This window comes from Cervus elaphus, chromosome 11, assembly GCF_910594005.1.
Source record: "Cervus elaphus chromosome 11, mCerEla1.1, whole genome shotgun sequence".
NCBI lineage: Eukaryota > Metazoa > Chordata > Mammalia > Artiodactyla > Cervidae > Cervus > Cervus elaphus.
The window spans coordinates 75,995,813-76,013,442 of NC_057825.1; the positions used below are offsets into that span (position 1 = coordinate 75,995,813).

At 35.8% G+C, this 17,630-nt stretch overlaps 1 protein-coding gene across 3 annotated transcripts in view; it reads left to right on the forward strand.

The window, feature by feature from the left end:
* The window catches only part of SRBD1 (S1 RNA binding domain 1), a 228,280-nt gene that overhangs the window by 202,317 nt on the left and 8,333 nt on the right, over window positions 1-17,630 (forward strand). The window lies entirely within an intron of this gene.

Sequence of the window (17,630 nt, forward strand, 5' to 3'; positions counted from 1 at the left end):
GAATTCTCTGTGCTCACAATGAGTTCTCTACAGCAAATGGCCTTTGTTATGGCATAATGGAGACTTTAAAAATATGACCATGTTTAACATGACAACATTTTTCAGAAGTTCCGCATTGCTGAGTTGTGTGGCACATTATTTTATTTCAGTGAGGAATGAAACCATTATTCCTGGAGCAGTGTCAAGCTAATAAACGCTGGTCCTAATGGTGAAGTGTGTGTAATGGAAATTGCATGGCACTCTCCTCTGTTTGTTTTGGAAATTAACAAGACACAAATGACTAGCACCTGGCTTAAAGCTTGTGCTTATCTAAAGATAAAGTCCTTTAGTAAACAGCCAGTTCTCAGATTTCATAAGAAATATTGCCCTGCTTAGTTATTATAGAGTCTAAGAAATGATGTACTTTTAATGAGAATACATTAATTAACACAGGGAAAGGTTTGAGTACAAGGGAAAGTTTAAAATTAGACATTAAAAGAAAAAACTTTAATACCACGTTTGATTAGTTCATGGTTTTTTAATTACTTAAAAAATAGTGACTTGCTACATAACTACATACTTAAGGCTTCTAGTGAATTAAATGACTGTGAGTTTAAAAATAGTGGACATTTTAATTTTCACTGAATCTAAGATTTTTAACTTGTTTTAAAATAATTTTATTTGATTATTTTAAGAAACGTAATTTAATTTCTTTTAAAATGTTTAAGATTGTAAACATTTTAGAAATTTCTATAAACATTATAGAAAACTTAGAAAATAGAAAGCATAAAGAATATTCTATCTAGCAGTGATATCTTTTTTCTCCCAATATTTTATTATAAAAAAATTTAAACAGAGAAATGTTGAAAAAATAAATTTTACAATGAATCCCAATATACCCTCACCTAGATTTTATCATTAATATTTTGCTGTGCCTGTTTTTTCACTTATCTTTTTGTCCATTAGTCCATTTCTTTTCTATATATATTTTAAAGAAAATTGCAGATATCAGCACTTTCAGCTAATACTTTAGCATGTATATCATTAACTAGAATTCAGTAGTTCTTGATCTTTTTACCTTTTGAGGTAAAATTCACATACATTTAAATTTTAGGTGTATAAGAGCTGAATTTTGGCAAATAAATACCTACATCTGGTAACCCAAACCTCTATCAAGATGAAAAACTTTACCATCATCCTAAAATCATTTGTACCCCTTCCCAGATAATCCCTGTTCTAGCCTCTCAGAGCTGACCACATGTTCACATTTTTCAGCCAAAGATTAGTTTGCCTCTTCTTGAAGTTCATATGAATGACATCATACAGTTGTACTTTTGTAAGGCTTCTTTCAACATTTAGAGATTTTTTTTAATTCATGTTGTAACATGAATATGTAGCTGATTCCTTTTTATTGCTAAATAATGTGCCACTGTATGATTATACCATAGTTTATTCTCCTTATTGAAGGAAGCTTGCCTATTTCCAGGTTTTTGGCTATTATGAGTAAAGCCACTTTGAACATTCTTGTATAATTTTTGTTGTTGACATGTGTTGTTTTCACTTATCTTGGAAAAATACTTAGAGGATTTGCTGGGTCATAAATCAGGTGAGTGTTTAGTTTTTTTTTAGAAACTTCTAGACTGTACTCCAGTGTAATTAGTTGTAGCATTTTACACTTCCATTGACAATGCTAACAGTTCTCTTTGTTAGGTATTAATCTTTTTAATGTTAGCCCTTCTACTGTATTTGTGTATGTGGTAGTATCTCTGTAGTTTTAATTTGCATTTCTCTGGTGACATTGAGCACTTTCTCGTGTGCTCATTTAGCCATTTGTATATCTTCTTCTGTGAACCCTCTGTTCATATCATTTAGCCATTTTCTAATTGAGTTGTTTGCTTTTTTTATTATTGAGTCACGAGAATTTTAAAAACATATTCTGTGTATTAGTCCTTTGTCAAATACATGTTCCACAAATATTTTACCCTAGTTTGTGGCTTACCTCTTTATTTTCTTATTAATGTCTTTTGATGTGCAGAAGTTTTAAATTTTGGTGATGTCTAATTTATCCATTTTTTCTTCCATATGAAGTTGCTACTTTGTATGTGCTAAGAATCTTTTGCCTACCTCAAGTCAGGAATCTATTCTTCAGTGTTTTCTTCTTAAAACTTGATGATTTTAGCTTTTACATTTGATGATATATCTGAAGTTAGTATATTTGAAGTAGGGGTCAAGGTTCACTTTCTTTCTTCATTGTGAACATTTAGTTATTCCAGCACTGTTTTAAAAAACAATAACAAAAACACAACTTCTCTTTACCCATTGTTTTGTGCCTTTGTTGAAAATCAGAAGACTATAAGTGTGGTTCTATTTCTAGCTCTCTCTTCTGTTTCATTGATCTTTTTGTCTGTACCACACTATCTTGATTACTATAATTTTATGCTAACTTTTGAAGTCAGATAGTGTAAGACCTCCAACTTTGTTTTTCTAACAGTGCTCTGAATATTCTAGAGGATTTGATTTTCCTATAAATTGTAGAATGAACTTGTCAATTTACATTTTAAAAAAACCAAAACTTGGTAAGATTCTGATTGGGCTTATATTGAGTCCATAGGTAAATTTAGGAACAACTGATGTCTTCATAGTATTTATTGAGTCTTTTAATCATGAACTTACTTTATCTTTCCATTTATTTAGAACTTCTGTCATTTCTCTCAACAGTGTTTTTTAAGTTTCTAGTGTAGCAGTCTTGCATATGTTTTATTAAATATATTTCATGCTTTTCAACACTATTGCAAGTAGGATTTTTAAAAAGTTGTTGCTGATTGTTTTCTGCTAATAAGTAAAGTCAAAATTGATTTTTAATAGTAACTCTGTATCCTGTGACCTTGATAAGTTCATTTACTAGTTCTTAGTAGGTATTTATGGATTCTTTAAATCTCCCTATATAAACAATTACATTATCAGCAAATAAATAGACTACTTATTTTTTTAATCTTCATGCTTTTTGTTTCTTTTTCTTGCCTATTTCAACAGCCAGGATTTTCAGTGCTGTATTGAATAGGAGTGGTCAGAATGGGTATCCTTGTCCCATTCTTAATCCTGGCACATGGTTCTCATTTTTTTAATATTAAAAAAAATTGTGGTCTCACAGTAATTGTATTTTTAGTGTTTGTTTGAGAAGATGCATATATGCACATGGGTTTATAGACTTCTTGCAACAATTGCCATCTGCAAATTAGCATTTTGCTGTATGCAAGCCAGTATCTTCTTTTAATGTACACTTTTGTTTGTTTCCATGATGTAGTTCAAATGTGGTTTATATGTTCTTCAAGTTCCTTTCTAATATAAGCACACATTTTTGGTTTCTGCATATTGCTTTTTAGAGGGCTAAATAATATTCCATCTAATGACTGGACTGTAGTTTAGAAATAGTAATACTAGTATGTGTGTGCTCAATCATGTCCAACTCTTTGCAACCTTTGGACTGTAGCTCACCAGGCTCCACTGTCCATGATAATCCTGGCAAAAATACTGGAATGGGTTACCATCCTTTCCAGAGTATCTTCCCGACCCATGGAACAAACCTGAGTCTTCTGCAGCTCCTGCGTTGGCAGGCAGATTCTTACCACTAAGCCACCTGGGAAGCCAATAGTCATACTAGTAGTGGTTCCTTATGATGGATTCCTAGAAGTGGAATTACTCTGCCAAAGGGTTTGAAAGTTTATGTGGCTCTTAATATACATTGCCAAGTAACATACTGATTTATAATGCCACCAGCAATGTTCAAGCCTGAGAAATCTTTAATTTTTCCTTTTAGACAGGACTTCTCTGCCAGTTTTCACATAGGCTAGTTTCTACACGTGGAGCATAAAAGCCCTTACCAGTGACTTCATCCTTCTCTCTGCTTTCTTTGGTAGTAGCCTTGTCTCTCAGAAGCGGAGTACTTGAGGACTCTTTCATGGAAAATTTCTCTACATGAAATTCCACTCTTGACCTTTAAAATCTGGAGGGAAAAATGGTAATTTATCTAAATTTGCTTACCATCCCCGTTATCCACTTTGGAACTGTGATAGTGGTTTCTAACTTTCAATTATACTTAGTACAGACATCACTCAACATAGGTAGTTCATATTTTTCATACGGTGTTACAAAAGGGTCTTCCCAGGGAGGAGAAGCCCATTACAGATGTGATTAGTTCATCAGTGGTTTGATTTCAGTCCTGTAAAAGTAAGTTCCATTGCAGTAAATTTCATTTTTAGTTATGTTAGGAAAGTGGTAGAAACATAAAGAGCTTTAATACTACCCTACCATGATGTCACTCCCAGAAATACACCAAAATGTGAAGCCATTAAGTCTTTTTACTTTTGTATTTATGATATTCTCTCTCACATTCATATTTTAGAAAACTGAGGTCATGATATTTTGTAACCTAGGTTAGTCATTTAGTGGTTTTTAAAAAGTCTACTTTTTTAAAACTATTTTTATTATTTATAGTACTTAAAAGTTTTATTTATGTGTAGGGATTCTCTATTAAATATTAAAGTGTTTCATATGGGCTGAGATTTTTTCTAGTTTAATTTTGTATCTGCTTATAATGCAGATATGTTTTTGAAATATGAATGTTTAATTTTTTATGAAGTAACTGTATTCTTCTTTTTCTTAAGATACCTGATTGCTAAGATGAATTCAGTGTTCCCATATTTTTTTCATGTTCTTTATAGTTTCATTTTTTTACTCTTATGAACTTTATTGTTGATGATTTCATTCATCACTTCGAATGTACAGAGTGCTATGGGCGGGCCTAAAGAATATAAAAATGAGTGGAGCTGATTTATGGTCCCAGGGAGCCTACCAAAACAAGGAGGATGAAACTTATTCACAGATACCCATGACAGAAGTCAATAATTGCTAAGAGCCTTTTTGGTTTTTTTATATAAATTTATTCATTTTAATTGGAGGCTAATTAACTTTACTTGTAGTTATTTACTTTAACTTTACTTGTAGTAATTTAACTTTAATTGTAGTGGTTTTGCCATACATTGCCATGAATCAGCCATGGGTGTACATGTGTTCCCCATCCTGAACCCCCCTCCCACCTCCCTGCCCTTCCCATCCCTCAGGGTCATCCCAGTGCACCAGCCCCGAGCACCCTGTCTCATGCATCGAACCTGGACTGGCTATCTGTTTCACATATGATAATAGACATGTTTCAGTGCCATTCTCCCAAATCATCCCTCCCTCGCCCTCTCCCACAGAGTCCAAAAGACTGTTCTATATATCTGTGTCTCTCTTGCTGTCTCCATATAGGGTTATCATTACTATCTTTCTAAATTCTATATATATATGCATTAGTATACTGTATTGATATTTTTCTTTCTGGCTTACTTCACTCTGTATAATAGCCTCCAGTTTTATCCACTTCATTAGAACTGATTCAAATGTATTCTTTTTAATGGCTGAGTAATATTCCATTGTGTATATGTACCACAGCTTTCTTATCCATTTGTCTGCTGATGGACATCTAGGTTGCTTCCATGTTCTGACTATTATAAACAGTGCTGCGATGAACATTGGGGTACATGTGTCTCTTTCAATTCTGGTTTCCTCAGTGTGTATGCCCAGCAGTGGGATTGCTGGGTCATATGGCAGTTCTATTTCCAGTTTTTTAAGGAATCTCCACACTGTTCTCCATAGTGGCTGTACTAGTTTGCATTCCTACCAACAGTGTAAGAGGGTTCCCTTTTTGCTCAGAGCCCTTTTGAAATGCAAACTTGTTCACAGGAGAAAGATTTCATTTCCAGATCTGAATTTCTCATAAGGTTTCATGCAGGAGATGGCATTTGGGCTAGGTGTCTCAGCCAGTAGAAAGAGGAAAAGAGATGTTTAAAAGAGATGGAGATAGGAAAATATAGCTCAGGTCAGATTTGAGGAGTAGTTAATAAAAACAAACCTTCATGGAGTATATCCTCATTACCAGGCACTTTAGAAGCATCAACTTGTTTAAACCCCACAGTAATCGTATGAGGTTAGTCCTATTAATATTACCACTTTAAGTATACAAAGTCCCAGATGGGTGAAGTAAATTGCCTAAGATAATTCAACTGGTGAAACCAAGATTTGAACCAGATCTATGACACTCCAAAACCTGAGCTCACAATTAAAAAGCTAGTTTGGAGCCAGATTTAAATGTAATCATAATGGTCTTTCAGATTAAGGGAATCATACCCTTAAAGACAGTCTGTGTTCAGCACAAAAATGTAGCAAGACTTGTGTTTTGTGTGCTTCTTAAGGAAAAAAAAAAGAGTATCTAGAATATGCTGTCTTTGGGTGTTCTTGTGTATCATCACATGAAATTAGACTCTGTCTTTCCTCTGGGAAAAACATTATTCCTCTGATAAAGGAAACTTTGCCTTTTTTATTTTATTAAGGGTTCTGTAGGAAATGGATTCTTCATGTAGAGTATGCAGAATTTTATGCTGTTATGCTGCAAATACGATGTTTCGTGAGTACTGCACCCAAAATAATTCCTTTTGTTATGGCTTTTTTTGGAATGAAACATGTACATTTCAAAATAAGCAGCTTGATAGTGACAGCTTTTGGTCACCATCATTTTAAGAGAAGAGGCGGGTGAAGAGCAGCAGTAGCATATTCATCCTAGAATTGTACTCACTTCTGCCAGAAAATGTTTTTAAGTAAGTGAGAAAGCGTAAGAAATAATGCAAGGTCTTCAATAAATGTCAATTTAAAAACATAGTAAGAAAATCCATATTAGAGAAGGTATAAGAACATGGGATTAAAAATCTACTATTGCCACAGATAGATTTTATTTCAGTATTCCTTTGAACCTGTTCTGTTCTCAATCTTTTACTTATTTCAGGATCTGCTCACATTTAGCTAATGTGTCCTACTTCACTGAAAAAATTCAGAGCCACTTTGCTGAGATTATCTCCCTATCTTTACTCATTCTGTCCCACACTTTCCCAAGCTACCCTTCCATCTCCTGATTCTATTTCTCTTTATAAAATATTATGACTATCTCTTTTATCTTAATGTCTCCATCATTTATTGCTTTTGTTTTGCCCCACAGACCTATTGCTGTTCTGGTCTCCCATTCTTCACTCCCTAAAAGCTCAAAGAAGCAGCCACTTTTTGTCTTACTTCCTCCTAGAACTTCTGTCTCAATGCTCCTTCTTTTCATTGCCAAACGTCTCAGAAGAATTATCTGCCTCTAATTTTCACTGCTTGTTTTCTCCCAGCCTTTATAGATTGGCTTCTGTCCTTACCACCCTGGAATCACTCTCTCAACAAATAACCTCCTAATTGTCAAAAAGTGCCCTCTTTCTGTCCTTAAACCACTTAACCTATTCTGCTACTTTTGACTCCATTAGCTTACTGATCTTCCATGGTTGTTTTCACATTCCATCCTCTCTGACTTCTCTTCTTCCTCTGGCCCTCTCAATGTAGATATTCTTCAAGTTTTTACCTTATTCACCTTCTCCTTTTATTCTTTATTTTCCTCTGATTGAGTGTATCCACTCATCTGACTGCCTTCATCTCTCACCCCTCCACTGCCAATTCCAGTCATGCATTTCCACATCTCTAGTCTAGCTAGGCTTTTCTTCTAAACTCTAGCTCTTCCTTTCCATTTGGCTGTGAGAGATTTTCTCAGGAATATCTTAGCAACTCAAACTCAATATATCTAAAAGTACAGCTTGTATCCTCTTTTTCCCTACGTTTATAACTCCCTCTACTCCCATCAGTCCTCGCACTAGCCCTATACAAAAACAAGACAGACAAATAAACAAAAAGCCTTGGTGTTCCCCTCTTGTTCCATGATGGATGGTTAATGGCACAACTGTCTTTCCATTAATCAGAGCTAGAATTAACAAATTATTCACTTATTCATTAAACATATACCTTCCAAATGAGTGCCTGCCATATTCCAGGTACTGTTCTGCAATCTTGATTACATTCAAAGATCCCTGCTCTCAAGGACACAGACAGTAGACAATAAGCATAATGAATAAATCGTATGATAAATGTGATAAGAACAGTGGGGAAAAAAGGGAAGAGCAGAGTAATGGGGACCAGGATTACCAGGGTTATGGATAAGAACTTGCAAATTTAAGTAGGGTAGTCAGGGTAGACCAGATTGACAAGGTGACATTTTGAGCAAAAGTCTTGATGGAAGTAAAGGATTTAGCTGTGCATGCAGATGTCTGAGGGAAGAGTGTTCCAGGAAGAGGGACCAGACAGCATAAAGGCCCTAATGTGGAAGCTGGCCTGGCAAGGTCAAGGAATAGCACGGAAGCCAGGATGGCTAATGCAGAGTGGGCAAGGGAGAGAAAAATAGGAGATCTGGTCAAAAGGGCATTGGGAAGCTATTATAGGGACTTGGCCTTAATTCTGTGAAGTCAGGAGCTACAGCATTGTTTTATGCTGAAGAGTGGCATGCTCTGATTTATACATTTAAAGGATCCATTGTTTGCTGAATTAAGGGGACATAAGACGTCGTGGTTGAAACAAGGAGACCAGTTAGACTAAGTGCAGCAATCCAGGTGAAAGCTGGTGATGATTGAGACTAAGATGATGGAAGAGTTGGTGAGAAGTTGTCAGATTCTAGGTATGTTTTTAAAGCAGAGTCAATATTATTTGCTGACAGATTGAATGAAGGGTATGAAAGACAGTAATTGTAAATATGAATGACAAAAATAATATGAATACCAGAGACACTAGAAGATGAAGTGGAAACTTGTAATGGAGGGGAATGGGGAAGAGAGAAGTTAAAGAACTAAACTTGGATCACCAGGCCTCCCTCTCAGTGATTTCTCCTCATGCCATGGCTTTAGGACACTGATTGACATGGTATTATTTATTTAATAAAAGAATAAAAGATAGAAATAAAGAATGAAAGATGACTATATAGGAGAAGACTGAGGAAATAGAACTAATTATATTTAGGAGTTGATGATTTTAATAGAGCAAAATGAAGTGTCTAACTTCCAATTTAAATATTTTTTCTTCGGTCTAAACTGGCTGAGGTCAGTGTAGTTGTGTGAGCAAAACTGTTGCCAGAAGGTCTCAGTCATCCTTTCTGCCATTGTGTTGAGTAAATGCTTCTTTTAGAATCCTTTGTGGATCAAAGGGGTTTTATGACCTTCCCATGTTGAATCCCATGCCTTCATAGAGTACTGTGTCTAGAATGCAGGACTTCCTAGATTTTACAGACTAGAAATGTTCTGGTCTCCCATTCTTCACTCCTTAAAAACTAAAAGAAGCAACCACTTTTTATCTTACTTCCTCCTAGAGCATCTGTCTCGATGCTCCTTCTTTTCATTGACCATGAAAGAGTGTTATTTCCCACTTTCTGCCATCATCCAGAAATTGTCACAATGCCTCCATGTGTGAGTGATTTCATCATTTTGGCTATTGTGGGCCATGAATAAAATTGCTGCTGTGAGTAGAATGAAGTCCAAAAGCAGTCTGTGGAGGGGTTGCCACTTCCCCCACGCCTCCTCTGTTTTTGTCCTGCTATTCTGGTTGGTCAGGAGAGCCAAAGGCAAGTATCTGATTTCCCCTTTTTCTTAAATAAGGTGCCAGGAGGCAGTGCTTTGTGCTGAGATTATGCTGATTTGTACACGTCACACTGAGACCTGGCCCTCTCCCAAAGAATCTGCTGCATTAAGAATTTGATTCACTCCAGATAGCTAAGCTTGAAAGTTGTTATGTTCTTGGTTTAACTTGAAAAATGCCAGGAAATTTAATGTCAGGATTGTCACTCAGCACTCATTTTGATAAAGCTTTAGCTAGTAGTTAATTGTTATTTCTGTTTTGGTCATCAGGGAAAATTTTTAAAAGATTAGTTTCTAGCAGGAAAATGGCATATGGCACCAAAGTGATAGACTAGCAAAGTCATATATCAAGGGATTATTTACATCAGTATCTGCACTATTATATTAATAATGTGATATTTCTTTTATTACTGCTGATATTCCTATTTCTGACCCTTTAAGATCAGTGTGGAGAAGTATGTTTTCAGAGAGTAAACAACCACCAACTTAAAATTCAGGTCTGGAACAGGAATAATCATTTAACCTCACAAAATATTTTCTTGAGGACAGGAGATCTGTACAAAAGCTAATCAATGTTTATTCTTCATTTATGGGGGGGAAAAAAAAAACTTGTGTTGGGTTTTTGAGACCAGAAGTTGATCAGAGGGTACAGACTTCCAGTTATAAGATGAACAAGTTCTGGGGATATAATGCACAGCGTGGTGATTTATAGTTAATATTCTATTATAAACTTGAAAGTTGCTAAGAGAGTAGATCTTAAGTGCTCCATCCCCAAAAAGGAATGATAATTATGTGATACGATGAGGGTATTAAGCTAAGGCTGTGGTGGTAATCATTTTGCAATTATAAGTCTATCAGATGTACACCTTAACTTATAAGTTTAATTTGTACACCTTAAACTTATACAGTGTTATATGTCAATTATATCTCAGTGAAGCTGATGAAAGAAAGGCCTACAAAAGTAGAATTAACTCAACAAGGAGTGGATCCCAACTATTGCTCCTGAGCTAAAAGCAGTTGGGGGCCTAGGAGCTAGAGAGTCCCTGTGGAGATCCTGCCTTGTCACTGCCATGGAGCTAACATAAGTCAAACTAGAGAGCTTGATGGCCCATGCTGAAGACCTTTAATGACTGAGCACATCTCAATCTCTATTTCTTTCCCATTCCTGTTCAAGGATTGAGCACCTCTGAACTTTTTTTCTTTTTAGTCTTGCTTTCAGAGGTTTTATCACATTCTTCCCAACTTTAGCTTTCTGCCCAGCAAGAAGCCTTCTAGCTAATAAAGCAGCTGTAACACAGGAAGTTGAGGTTGTTTTTATTTAAAAACAAAACAAAATGGCTGCAGTAGAACACTGGTATTCATAGCTTCAACTGTGAGCAACCCGGAGGGCCCCTGACTTGTGGTGATTCGTAATTTTCTGAGGGTAAGTCACTTAGTTTAATAAGCATGTCTGACACACCTCCCACATCTAAAATTCACCACAGCTTGATTCAGCATTTGCATGCCAACTAACTTCGACAATGATAAAAACAGATTTTCTTGTGGGAGACTTGCCTGAAAAGAAACCCAGCTACAAATGCTGTAAAATAAATGAAGATTAGGTAAACAGACCTAAGAAGTTATTTGTAAGTTTGAAAGATCTTAAATTTTTCTGGACTTGCCTCACAAGAGTTGGCAGCATTCAGACATGAAAATTAAGGCAGAATCTTCTCTGGCTTTTGATAAGTGATGTCTTAGGGTGTGTATCAATTACTGCACATTAACTTCTTCTATGGGGCTATGATTAGACAATATCATATTGCCTTTTCATAAAGAGACATAACATCACAAAAGAGAGACCAAACCTAAAATACGAAGATCATAAAAAGGACAGATTACTGAAAGCAATTTTTGGTGTTTGTTTTTTCCTTGTTAGTACTCTACTTAAATACCCAGATAGCTTACTATAATTCCCAGGAAGTAGCATTCATCATATTTTTGAAAGTGCTTTCATACAAGAGAAAGATGATGAAAGAGATTCTACCCACTGCAGAATCAGATGACCAGGATGTGGGATACTTAGGAGCTGACTATCATGTCTAATGTCTTACTCACTGTTCTAACACACACCACATGACGTTTTGGCCAAGCCTGGCAGAGGTAGATAGGAAGTTGAAGAACCTGAGATAGTACCTGACTTCCTGCTAGCTTACTCTGGAGGCGGAGCAGTGCCAGACTGCCTAGGTTCAAATCAAGTTATTCAACCTCCCTATATGTCATTTTTCTTACCGGTTAAATGAGGATAATGTTACCTGTCTCTTTGGGTGAGAGATGTGAGAATTGGTCCATAAAGAAAGCTGGGCACTGAAGAATTGATGCTTTCGAATTGTGGTGCTGGAGAAGATTCTTGAGAGTTCCTTGGACTGTAAGGAGATCAAACTAGTCAATCCTAAAGGAAATCAACCCTGAATATTCACTGGAAGGACTTTTGCTGAAGCTGAAGCTCCAATACTTTGGCCGTCTGATTCAAAGAACCAACTCATTGGAAAAGATGCTGATGCTGGGAAAGATTGAAGCCGAAAGGAGACGGGGGCAACAGAGGATGAGACAGTGAGATCATTGACTCAAAAGACATGAGTTTGATCAAACTCTGGGAGATAGTGGAAGACAGAGGAGCCCAGCTTGCTGCAGTCCATGGGGTCACAAAGAGTTGAACACAACATAGCGACTGAACAATAGCAACTTGGGATGGCAAGACTAAATGTATATAGAATTCTTAGCACCTGGGAGAGAGTAAGCTGTTATTACTGCTATAGTCATTGCTGTTATTTTTGTTGTGATAAAGAAGGGGCTGTCCAGTTCAGTCATAAAAGAAAAGGGGAGCGGGGCTGATTTACAACTATTAGTTGCTCAGGAGAAAAAAAATGTTTTACTGTGTGATCCAGATATAGTTAAATTATAATTTAACATTGTTAATTAATGTTAACACTGGGTCCTGGAACTGAAAAAACACTGCTTTCTCTCCTGCATGTCTGGAGAAACCTTGTAGTCAATGAGAGGGAGTTGCCAGCCGCTTCGGTCTGTTCCATCTCCAACATATTTGCCCTTCTCCTTCTCCCCTTCTCATCTCTTCTTCAGGTTTAGATTGCTTGGTCTGGAGCCTGAAACTCAGTCAGGTATTGATTTAGTCTCCCATTATCCCCCTTGTCCCCTTCCTGTCCCCATTCTCACTGTGGATTTTAATCTTAGCCTGGCTTCTGACTCTATGTGAGACCATAAGCAAATTACTTTGACCTCAATTGCCCAACCTTTAAATGGAATAAAAATGGCTCTGCCCATTCAGAGGACAACTGGAGAGATTTATGGAAAGGGCAGATGTTGAACATTTTCAAATTTCTTGAAAGAAGGATTCCTGGACAGGATGGATTTCGTAGCATAAAGGCTATTTCCCAAGGAAGAAAGTTCTTTATTCCAGTACATGGAGTTTTTCCCCTAGTAGTGTCAGAGCTTTTTCATTTCAGCTCTGCTATCACGAGCCTGTATGTTTTTTAAAATACTGTTTTTTAATTTGCCCCCCTCTCAAATATTCACAGGCACTAATCCACGTTATGGCTTTACAGACAGTAAATTAAATTATATGAATTCTGAACACAGTGCTTTTGAGCTGTAGAGAGTCTGCAGCCTTTGAAACCACTAACTTAATTTTGTACAACTCTTATTCAGTAACTCAAAAAGAGCCAAACTTTTTCCTTTTGAATTTGGTTTAAAAAATAATAATAAATTACTCCCAGGCAGTGGTACTATGTGCCAGATTTTATCTGGGGCCTAAATCTTCTGTCTACATTGAAAATCTCCCAGAGTTAAGCAGTAAGCAGTGCTAATGAAGATGTGGTATATAACAAATTTTACCTTAGCTATAGCCTTGTGGTCTCTGCTGTGTGACTTTAGGCTGGTCACTTAATCTATATGAGTTTAAATTTCTTTATCTGCAAATCTGTATCCACAGTAAATTTATGAGAGAATTAAATGAAGTCATCTTTACTGAGCACTTTCAAAGTATTTGTCTGCATGTAAAATCCTACCTCTAAAATAGCAGATATAAGTGGAAGATGATTAATTCTGATATACTGTCATTACTTAAATTAGACTAAGCTCTTTCGGGGCAAAGGCTCTGTTATCATGTTTCATAGAGTCTTCTTCCACAGTAAATAAATATTTATTGAGAAAAACTGAATGATTTTCTAAATTATTTTTAATTCACTTCAGCGTTTTGTCACATGCCTTTGAAGAGCCTTGATTTAAACAAATCTTTATCATTTGAAGATGTTGGGTGTGTGTATGAGTGTGTTTAAAACAACACAGACTCAATGGAAAGAGGATGATCAAACTGAGCAATTGGGTTGTTGGGGTTTTTTCTGTGTTTTTTTTTTTTTTTTTTTTTTTTGATGGGGGATTATTGTTTTAACAAGTGTAAGAAAACTGATTTTCCTTTGTCACTTATAAATTTGTTTCTAAGACAGGATTTTAGAAATCTTTAGAGCAGTAATCATAACATTTTCAATATATGATGCCTTTCCATTTTTATATTTTCATGTGCATTTGGATGTATGTATATATACATTGGGTTTTTTAAAATTATAGCTTTAATTATATCATAATCACACAGTATATCATCCTGTGGTTCTGAAATAGGAAAACCTACATAAAAATCAATGCTGCTTATTCTTTGTGGTATTGGTTACTATTTCTCTGATCTTAGGTATTTTGTAACTGCATGTCTTCTTCAGCTATTTCTAAAGAGATCATTCTAATCTTAGATTTTAGAAGCTGTCTGTATAAGCACACTTTAACTGTTTTCTTTTTTTAACAAAATTCATTCCTTTTACTAAACTTCTAAAATAAAATAAAACCGTTTTCTAAGGATATATTCTCCCACAATTAATGCAGCGTGCATCAAGTATCCAGCCTCTATGCATGTGTAACAGACCTTTGAAAAAGGAGGAAACATTTACTAAGTTTTTCAGAAGTTAGAAGCAGGTTAACAGTCTGATGCGTATAAACCAAGTCTTTTGGAAGACAGACTGCCTTACTTAATCGGTGGTAGTTTCTTTTTGTTCTTGTTTTTTTCTGCTGCTCATAGATCCAAGAGTGTGTTTAGATGCAGGAAGTACTCCAAAGACACTCTAAATGGTACCAAGCAATGACACTAAAAGTGCCCCCCTGCTACCCAAAAAGTTTTCAGAAATACCTTGGTTACCCTTTCTGAAAGGGTTACATTTTTTCAAAAGTTTATCTTCAGTGTGTAAGTTTTCAAAAGCTGTTACATTCTTATGAAAAATTACTTGCTGTAACTTTCTGTGGTTGATGATGCGCTAACAAAAGCCATTTGAGTATTACCTTCACTAGATACCTGCTAGCTTATGAGCCCAATAGGTTGTTCCGTGGGCTTCTCTGTAAATGCCCTCTACTTGAATTTACCATTCCTTGTGGATTTTACATCAGTGAAGATTTTGAAGGATTCTGGCCCAGTTCAGTTTCTTGGTTTAATAGAGGTTAGAAATTTGAAAAGATTCTTTGATGATGATTAAAGTGCAGTTCACACTGCCACCCCTTTGATTTGAGTGCTGAAACAGCAGATGTGGTAAAGCCACACTGCTCTAGGCCAAACTGAAGTGTGCTGCTCCATGCTCACCTCGGTGAGTTCAGCTCCCATAGGTAGCGTCAAGGAGGAGTGGATTTCCCTCCTTTGCAGTGTTGGAATTTACATTGTCTTTAATATAAAGCAATACATTTTAAATGCTTAGAATCTGTGGATTTCAGTATAACAAACTGAACTTTTCATTTGTGTCCTACCACTTGCTCAATAATCACAATCACAGGTAAGAAGGCCAGGTTACCTCTTTTGTTTTAAATTGTTGAATGTCTGTCTACCTGTATTACAGATGATGCTCTCTGCTTTATCTGTAACTACTTTTTCTAAAATGACTGTGCTCTTGCATTTATTGGTTTACTGATATGATTACTTTAAGACTGAGTAAAACCAATGGATAAAAATAAACAAGTTATGAAAGTCTCTTTTAAAAGTATCCAGCGTGGATGGACAACTAGGAGTACTTTGCCCTTGTAGCATGGTTCTTTGTGGAGCCTTAAATCTTGTGTGTGTAGCCCACAAAGCACATGTTAATATTAAGTTGTTTTTAAAGTGATGGAGTTGCATCGCCATGATTTTTCTGTGCTCTGTGGGATATCATGTTGCTTTAATGTAATGAGTCCTGGGCTCCTAAATTTCTTTCTCCATGCTGGAAATGATTACATAAAACTGAATGGCTATATCTGAAGTCTAATGAATCTTGAGAATTTCTTATTCTTCAAGAAAAACATTACAGACTTTTCTTATTCTTTGAGGAGGAGAACTTGCATTTGTAACAAGTTTCTGTTGAAGATATCAGCGATTTTATGTTTTATATAGCATTCTGTTTGAAAAACAAGCAGCCTCTCTCGGCTGCAAGGTCTGTGTTTTAACTTTGTGCAGATGTGTGCTAAAAGAACATGATGTGCTTATTTGTTGCATTTATGCTACTTTCTTACTTTAAGTAAGATGGATGAAATTACATATTAAATAGAAACAGCAGCTCAGACAGCAGTCCTTAGCAAACTGAAAAAGCCTTTCAGAGACAGTGAAGAAAATGAGACTATGATTTTAATAACCCATGGACTTTTGAGAGAACTGCCTACTTAAATACATTTATATAATAATTTCTCTGTTGGATTCGTCAGTGTTAACTCTCTAATGTTTAAAACTAATCTGTCATTAAATCGTGTTGGTGAAATGTTACCCAAAGTATTGTTTTATATCTTAACCAAATATAACACTTTAATTTTGACATAACTGCAGTTATAAACAGACATACACTGATGTGTCTAGCATGAAACTCCAGTTAGTGAAAATAGCTATATGGCTTTGGGCAGGTTATTTAACTTCCCTAAAGCTCAGTTTTCCCTTTCTGTATGATGTGATACCTACCTTTTAGGATTATTGTCAAGATTAAATGAGAACATCTATCAAGCACTATTTTTTCAGAACACATTCACTCACATTCTAGTTCTAAGCTTCATAAAGTACATTGTTTTTATATGATACTTCTGAGCCAGAAAGTACTTTGTGTTGAGTATTTCTTATTTCTAAAATGAAGCTGTATGTTGGATATTATTTATCACACTTGATTCTAGAGTAAAAATTTAGAATAATGTAGAATAAGTTATTCTTAGTGTAAAGAACACATGTTTATTAAGTGGCTACTGAGCAAAAAACATTGTTTCCTATGGTTTACAATTGAATATTTTTGAAATTAAAGAGAGGTCAAACTCAATGCTATTCCCCATTCATTTTATAGCCTCCCTTTTGTTAATTTCCATTTTCTGCAACCCTGTTGTAACTTTAAGAAAGTTTTCAAAATAAAAAAGCATCTGACTGTGTTGCATAGACATTTAAAAATAGGGTTGATCAATACTGAAGCATTAGCTTGGAGTACAATTTGGTGCTTTTTTATTGATTTTAATTACCAGTGCCCTCAGGCTTGTGTGTGTGAGGATGAAAATGATATATGAAATATGCACCCAGGTTAAACAGACCAATATTCTTTGTGCATCTGCAGCCACTATAAACAGAATCCTTTATATGGAAATGACTTTAGTATCAGTTAGTTACATGCACACAAAACCTGAGTCTCCAAGTGGCCTCCTGAGTGAGTGTTTTTGCTATTGAGGCCAAGATATGTGCAATACTTTGGAAAGTTTCTTTTAGTTACTTTATAAAATGCTGTTCAAGTTTATTATGAATCTTCAACCCACAAATACACTTTTTTGACCTTTTATTGGTTGGTTGTAAGCCAGAATCTTAGGGATTTGAAAGATGTTCTGCTGAATAGCCAGTTGCAGACCAATCAAACAAGAGGGTAAATACCATGGAAGTCTGCACAGCAGGGCCGGTATTATTTGGGAAGTTGTGCAAGGAAGTTGGCTGCGGGCAGAGGTTGCCATGTGTCATCTGCCCCGTCAGTCAGAGCTATAGCAGCTGTTGCCTGTCACCAGGACTGTTAT